General features: G+C 41.7%; 1 protein-coding gene across 6 annotated transcripts in view; it reads right to left on the bottom strand.

The window, feature by feature from the left end:
- Positions 1-8,554, bottom strand: part of cdk14 (cyclin dependent kinase 14) — a 238,337-nt gene that overhangs the window by 130,595 nt on the left and 99,188 nt on the right. The gene's annotated exons all lie outside the window — the stretch shown is intronic.

Genomic DNA, 8,554 nt, shown 5'->3' with positions numbered 1-8,554 from the left:
AACAACCAAAAAACAGGTGAACAGAGGGAAGTGACTCTGACATAACTCTTTACAAACGTTACACTGGACCAAGACGGGCTCTTTTTCTCCATCATGCTTTAACGATTATCCTGATATTTGTCTCTGCCTAAATCTCCATCTTTCTGCTGTAGCAATGACACTGAGCAGGCGTGGAGTGCACAGAGGTGTGGAAAAACCTATTCATCACTGAGGTGCTGGGACTCCCCTCCAGTGCAAGTGAAAACAGGCATGAAGCTTACATGTCATCTAAAAAACAGTAAAGGCACACACAGACACCCCAAAGATCAATGTGGAGCCATCAGTCAAGAACACAGTCGTGCTTCCTTCCACTTGAATTACTGAGGACTGCTGCATTGACTGCTCAGAGCGAGCATATTGAAGTGTTTACACCTTTAATACGACCTTTCCAACACATGAATTGTAGCTTGTATGTTTGATCAATCTGGCTTGATTTTGCTGGTAGTCTATTCGCTATTATGGGAGTTCTTCAGAGAAAGGAGAAGAAGCGACAGAAGGAAAGTGTGGAGGAGTGTGAGATGTGCATGAAATCGCAGCAAACATGCAGAACTGGTTGGAGCTGCTGCCTCCTTTTTTATTTCCTGTAAAGGGTGGGCCAGAGGACTGCTGACAGCACAGAATAAGAGGGCACTATTACACGAAAATCAGTCTGCATTCACCCACAAGGGACATCATTCAGCATCCTTGCTTTGATTTCTTCGTTTTTTGCATATTTGTCAAACTTCAATGTTCCAGATCATCAACACATTTTAATATTAGACAAAGATAACAGTTTAAGGTGATGTTTCATTTATTAAAGCATAAAAAACCCTATCCAACCCTCCACCCTTTGTTCAATCATGAATTTATTGTGATTAGAAGAAAGAAAGAAAGTGTACTTTATTGATCCCCGTGGGGAAATCCCTCTCTGCAATTTTAACTCAGTGAAGCAGTGGGCAGTCATTGGGCGCCCAGGGAGCAGTGTGTAGGGACGGTACCTTGCTCAGGGGTACCTCAGGGTAGCTGTTCAGAGGAATCAAACCCCCAACCTTCCGATCATGGGGCCACCACTCTACCTACTGAGCTATCCCTGCCCTGGATAAAACCCCATTTATTTGAAAGCTGAGTGTAACTTCACTAGCCACACCCAGGCCTGTTGAATCAATAAATCCCTTAAATATAACCTGTGTGACAAAGTAGGGTAAACTAAAATGTGTCGAAATGCAACATATCATGCCAGATGATGAACAATGTCACTGGTTACGAAGGTTGCAAAAGCATTTCCGAAGCTTTGGGACTCCACTAGAACCCTGGAACAGCGGTGAACCTTCTCACGGGTGACCGGCCTACCAACATTACGCCAAGGAGCATCGACGGCTCATCCAGGAGGTCACAAAAGAACTCGGAACAACATCTGAGTTTTTGACCTTAACTGCAGACGTGACTCACCTCAGTTAAGGTCCAAGTTCATGATTCAGCAGTAAGAGATTGGGCACAAATGACATTTATGGAAGAGTGGGGTGGCTGTAGCTCAGGAGGTAGAGCAGGTCAGCTGCTGATTGGTGGTTCGATCCCCAGTTCCCCAAGTTTGCATACCAAATATCCTTGGGTAAGATACTAACCCCGACTTGCTCTCCGATGCATCCATCGGAGTATGAATGCACAATGAATGAATAACAGTTCGAAAACCTAAATGAATTAAAAGAATTCTGCATAGAAGAGTGGACTAAAATTCCCCCACAGTGATGAGACAGACTCATTGCCAATTATCACAAATGCTTGACTGCAGTTCTTGCTGCCAAGGCCATCACAAGGAGAAGAAAAGCAACCAATACCATGAGATTTCTGCATAAACTTAGGCTCGTCTGTTTATCATTTTTTATACATTTAACAAGGACAATTTTTCTCAAGAAGAAAAAATGATCTGTGCAAATAATGCAGCATGAAGCCAGTTTGTTGAAGCCATTCTGGGCCCCATGAAACACTGATCAGAAGGAGAAAACCATCCAGCAGAGATCTGAGTCATCGCAGGCGTTAGCACTAACCCTATGCCTGGCTAGTGGCACCTGCAACATTTTGCAGAAAGCCCCCAAAAATCGAGAATTTCTTTGGGAAAAATGTGAATAATTTTTCACATGTGTGTCAGTAAGAATGACAATTTTTCATAGACTTGGAAGTCAAATATTCTGATTGTGATGGTGACATGTACCTCAAAGGATTAGCCATGCTCAAGGAATTCATTTATACACACAGCTCACATAACACAATCAAAGTGCAAAGTAGAACCTGATTAGAACCGAGGTTCTACAAATTAAAAACAATATTTGCGCTTCTTTGAAACCACTCATGAAAATGCATGAATGCGCTTTTGCTGACACATTTAAATGCATGTATTTAGAGACACACAGCACCTCAGACTGACAACAGCCCTCATAAATCCCTGTTGCACACACAAAACTATTTTAGGTTTAAATATATACTTACTGCATAAAGTGTATCTGCTGCTGTCAACTAAAAAAAAGCTAATAAGCAAAATCCTAAAAGGACCCAGAATCAAAGCTCTACTGAGCTTGTTTTGTTTTCGCCGCTGAGATGCTCAGATCACCGCCCCCCTCCCCCTCTGCAGACGTGTCAATCAAGACATAATGAGGTGTGCGCGACGCAGCTCTTCATTTTCTTCCAATTTCAGCATTCCTCTGTCATTTCTCCCCTCTCACTGATACCGTAGTCTTGGCCAATTAAGCTGATTGAAGCACCGTGCAGTCCAATCAGGGACGGGGCCCTGTCTGGCATCTGGAGTCACCGGGTCAACAGTTTACTATTCCTGGACTCGGTGGGTGAGAGATGAACCGCAGTGCAGAAAATTAGCATGGGAAATGTGTTTACTCATGTATATCAAACGCACTTGTGAAAAGCCCTCTCCCTGTTAGGAGCACAACTGCACGGTAACAGAAAAGAAAGAGAAATCTCTCTTTTATTCTCACATCAATTCACACATCAAACACTCCTAAAAGGAGACTTTTTTTCTCCTCTCTTTTCTTGCTTGGCTTTGAATGGAGATACCTCGGGTCCATTTGCATTCTAATATCTAAGGGAGAGTGAAGTGCTGAGGGCCGTTATAGGAGGTTGCTCTGACAGTTCTGACAGTAATAATAACAATAATACTCAAGACAGAACAGTTTTCCTGTTAAACTACGTAGATCCTCCTAATAAGTGACCACATGCAGAGAAGGATTTTAGTCACCTTTACGTGTGGTCAGCACGGTGAACGTTTGGCTCGCTGATAGATGGCCCGTCAAGTTTACCTGCGTATAGTGCACACATCCATCTAGGTGAATGATTTGAGAGGAAGCGAGCAGCTGAGGGTGTGAGAGCACGGACACGGCAAAGCGACAAAGGCAAACAAAACGACACACAATAAGAAATGTAGAACCAAATTAGTAAGAGTGTGCCGATTAACATCACGCCCATCGCTTAGAGTATTGGTCCTGCTTTCTCTCTAACATTGATCTGCCTCTGAAACCATTTACAGCTCCTGCTTTCTTGACTTTGTGCAGCACTCCATCATGAGTGAGGGTCGCGAGCTTGTACAATATGTATACATCAGAGTTAAGGTCTGATATAGATGATAGATACTCGGTTTTCAGTACTATGAGCACTGTATTAACTAACTAATACTAATACACCTGCTAATACTACTCTTAGGACTAACCTGTGAGAGTTCTTATAGTTAAGTACTTGGACGATGATGTCATTTCTGTAATTTTGGCTCTGTGCAGCACTGCAGTGAATTTGAAACCAAACAATGACTTTCCATTCTGTTAATATTGCACCAACTGTTTTGGAATTACAGCGCCTATTTTAAGGGGCCTGAAAAAAATTGGACAACTTTTCAGAATCATAATAAAATGATTCTGATGCTTTAGTACACGCACACAGAAAACATCGAAAACAATGACGCTGTCTGTAAAAATCACTCCCATTACTCTCCAGCTTCACCCTGTCGCAGCAAAGCAACATCATTTTAAACTCAGGGACTGGAAATTTCCCACTGCGGTGCATTCTGGATCTTGGCCTTTCTCCCAAAGCTGGTATGTGTAGAGCACTGTACTTTTGGCTTTTTATATTTTTAAATTTTTTGGATGCTGTGTCCTATGATCTGTACTCTACCAGTACAACTTAACGGCCACTTTGACATTCAAAAAGTCTGGCTGTGTATCCAAGAAACATTCCCTCGATAAGACGGTGTTACCTGTGTGCTTCTACGGCAGAACGAGCTGACGATACAGATCAGAAAAGAGCATTCTGAACATTTTGTCCATTCACATGTGAAACAAAGACCTCTGAAGTCTGTGTAAGGGCTGGAAGAAGCAGTGACCTAATGGACTCGTCTGATAAAATAGGGCACTTTCAGAGAGTCCAGCTGTTTTCTTGCATGAATAACCAAAATGTAAACGTTGCCTTGGCGATAATGTTTTAGTTCATCAGTGTCATTTTTTTCTCTGAAAAGAAAAAAGCCCTGCAGGTGTATGAGACACTCTGCTTAATCATGATGCATTATTAGTCCCGAACTGCAGGAGAAATATGCCGTGTGATCATAGTTAAATCAGCCATTAACATAATCCATCACCTGAGGAGTGACCCTACTGCCTGAACAACAATCCATCATCACCAATAAACACTCTGCTTTTTTTCTAATGATGAAACACTCACTGCCATCACACCCAAGGCAAGCACAACTCTCTATCAAGATAAGAAATATGAAAGAATGTAAGAATTGAATTGCTTCTGTGTTATCTATCAGCTGAATGGAGTGGAGTCTGCCTGCTTTGTCTAATATTCATTGTGCAGCAAAGCACGAGGCAATATATCAAAGTGACAGCAGTACACTGGGGTTCATCGTTAGCTTCACAGATTCACTGGGAAAAACAAAGTAAAGCAGCTCAGGACACAACACCGCTTTAATACGCTGTTAATATGGAGCAGGCGATGCTAACGAGCATCAAGACTGAAGACTGACTGATTGGGGACAAAACATTACACGTGTAACCCCCACGAGTGGTGACAGGAAGAACAACACACACGTACTGAAAATGTTTCCATCACTACGACAACTGAATGAGACTATCACATCACAGTCACAATCATGGAAAAGATGAACAAATTCACTCCCTTTTTTCAATTAGATTGACTGAGGTGAGTGTATAACTTAATAACTGCAAACTCATCTTCTGGAAGTTATGCACATCTCTGTTAAATATAAGAATTAAGCAATATGAGGTATTGGGTTGGTGACTAACGCATTAAGCACTAAAAACAGAGACAGTTAAAAAAGCAACAAATACAGGATCCAAAAGTCCAAGATCCTGAACCACAAATTGGATTGTTTGTCATTCCTTTAAAATTGTCTGCCTATGACAGTTATTAAAAAAACAGACTCTTTGATTAAAGTTGGGGATACGATTGTAGTCTGCGACAAAAACGAGACAAGTGCTCAAATCAGCATCACCATTATTACAAAGCCAGTATGCAGGTGATTGGTTATTAGGTTAGATTAGTGCTTGGCAAGCTGTCAGCGTCTGCACCTAAAGAAATGCAAACAAAGAGCAAGTGCAAAAACAGAAAGTTCCACATATGGGTAAATCCCCAACTTTACAGCATGAGTTTATGTTTAGGTTCAAGTTAAAGGTGAAGATTTGTTTTTAATTCCCCAAATAGCATTACATTACATGTGCACTGGTACCCAAACTAGCTAGCCACCACTGGGATTAGCCGATGACTCCCTCCCTCTCCCCTAATTGATTGTGGTTTGCTAACATGCCAGTCTCGAGGCTTCAACAGTACAGTCAACAAATCAGTGAATGATATTCATTCTAAATAGCAAACATAAATGAGTAAATAAACTGTGAGTATAGGCTGAGTACTTGGGCCAGTGAAATTTTCATAAACAATCTCATTTTTACTCCCGTACCAGTGAAACAAAGTTGGTGACTGGTGCAACACTACAACAGTGCACCACAATTTTACTTGCTTATCATCGACATAAAGTTTTCAGTCTGGTAACAATGATGCACGACTTGGACAACGCTATTTAATTACAGCCACAGAACAAGGGAGAGTTAAAAGAAGCGAACACTTTCTACCAGTGTGAAACTCCTTCTTATCTCAAATTTACATCCATCCAACCATTAAGCATGCCTTAGCACCATCTGCTGCTAACGACATAGAACTTCTGCCTCGTCAGTCCGATAACAAAACAAACAAACAGGTCTCTATTTTTATTTTTCTGCTGTTTGGGTATTTTTGAACAACCTACTGACAAAACGAGACACAGAAAACATCAGGAACCTTGGTGTGTTTTGGCTCAGAGAAATGTTCAAAGACACAAGCTCAGACCATAGATCACACACTCCAAAGTGACTCAGAACACTAACCTTTAGATTCACTGCCAAAGCCCCAAAGCATTGTTTTGCTGAAATGAGTAAAAGTGATGAAATCAGTGAGGGAGAGATAAAATGAAGGAGTGTTAAATGGAGTGAAAGGATGCTACCATCTGCCAGCAGGCAAAGAAAGAGCCCTTATCTTTTCCACTAAGCATCAGTACATGGTTGTCTTTAATGGGCTGATTCAGGCGGTAGCATCAACCTGCTCTGTAGTCCCGGCCACAAAGGACCATAAAGTCCCAGTAATGAGTCGTGCTTGGTTGTGTTTTAATTCGCCGTTTTGTACTACAGGGGCCTGTGTGTAAATATATGTGTAGTTACGTCCTACTACAAAGACCTCAGAAAGCCACAGACACAGCATCTTTCTTGCCACTTGAAGGGTTTTTTTTCGGAAGTGCTTGAATTTGTTCATTCCTTGTCGAGCATCTCTGCTGAAACCACAAAATCTGCATCAGTCAAAGGCAGAGGATGCAACCACCACAGCTGATTGACAATTTCATCCAGCCACATGAGTTGCCATGTTTCAGATAACATTTCTATATCTTTATGACAAACGGTAGAGCAGGCACGCCTTAAAACGAAGCAGCTCGTGATTGGTCCCTGTTACAGCAGACGAAGGCTGGGAACTTCTACACATACACGTGCTTAGTAGAAGGGGTGGAGTACACGGTTTCCATAAAATATTCAGTAGGTAACACTATTGTACTGAATTCTAATGGAGCTACACCAAAGTAAAGCACTGATGCTACTTTAAACTGGATCCTATCTGAAAATGTTCATTTGCCATAATCTGCAATATCAAGTGTGGCTCAAACTGTGTCGAGATCTCAGTTTCCCAGCTCTCCTATCACCCCAACTGGTCCCAGCAGATGGACTGCGTGGGTTCCTGGTCCTGTCTGAGGTATGTTCCTGTGAAAGCTGAGTTTTTTCTCCCCACTGTCACCAAGTGTTTACTCACAGTGGGAACTGTTGGGTTTGTCTTTGCTGTGTCCTGATCCGTGAGATGGTGTGATTTGGTACCAGACTGAACTAAAAGTGATGACTTTTTATCAGTTAGTCAGCCAGATTACTCAAAAACTGCTATAATCAAACACAAGAATACATCAGTTGGGAACATGACAGTAAAACTTCTTCAGCTTCTAGCACTGACTCACCTAATCCTTTTGTAGATATGCCCACATAGTCAGGATTAAATTCAGCAGTGAAAACTCTAATATTACATACTTTGAATAAAATATTTCTTGACAATCTGCACCTGAATAATTCACATTTCTGACAGAAATTTGGCAATTTGCTGCTGAATACCAGCCTACTTTCTGAATATTATTAAAGCTTCAGATTAATCAAAAATACATGAGCTGTACCATAAAGAGCTGCAGTCTGATGATGAGCTTTTCCAACACTTAGTGTCAGAATATTGCAGAGATCACCTGTCCTTGATATTGACACGGCACTGATGATGAAAGTGCTATCAGGCGCTTCCGTTGTAATGCAATTATAAGAGCAAATGCTGCTGATATTTAGCTTGTGGGTGTCAGTTTCCCATTGATCTATGAAGATGTCACTGAGTCACAGCCCTTCAGCTGACAAGCGTACAATCTAATAAGAAGAGCACTTGAGCAGCAGCCTGGATGAGGTCATATTTACTTGTGTTCAATAACACCATCACTGCTTATAAACTGCAGTCGAGCACATGGGGCGAGAAGAGTTAATGGTGCTGCAGAATAAGATGAATTTTACACCAGATCATCCAGTTCAAGCATAAACCTGAGTACAGTTTCGCACACATGCACACACTCTCTCTCTCTCACACACAGAGCTTGATGATTCTTGACCACTAATTACATCAGCAGTGAGTGTCTGAGTGCATGTCTCTAAATGTTAATTTGATCTAGCACCAGCATAGGCAGTAATAGCTTTCATGCTGCTGATTAGTAAATAGGAGGATATCTGAGTGACTGCACTTTCTCACAGTCAATCAGGAAACACCCTAATAACAGACATTAGCTGTCTTTATGGTGCTGGTGGTCAGGTCAGTGTTCGCCTACTGAGCTTCTTCTAAACATATTAGCTCTAATGATTCAGACTCTGTC

This window comes from Aulonocara sp. 'chitande type north' Nkhata Bay, linkage group LG11 (genome assembly GCF_057382095.1).
Source record: "Aulonocara sp. 'chitande type north' Nkhata Bay isolate Kocher_YH1m ecotype deep benthic linkage group LG11, A_spYH_male_GT1.1, whole genome shotgun sequence".
NCBI classification, from domain to species: Eukaryota; Metazoa; Chordata; class Actinopteri; order Cichliformes; family Cichlidae; genus Aulonocara; species Aulonocara sp. 'chitande type north' Nkhata Bay.
Note: the sequence above shows the minus strand (reverse complement) of the source record. Positions and strands in the feature narration are given on the sequence as shown.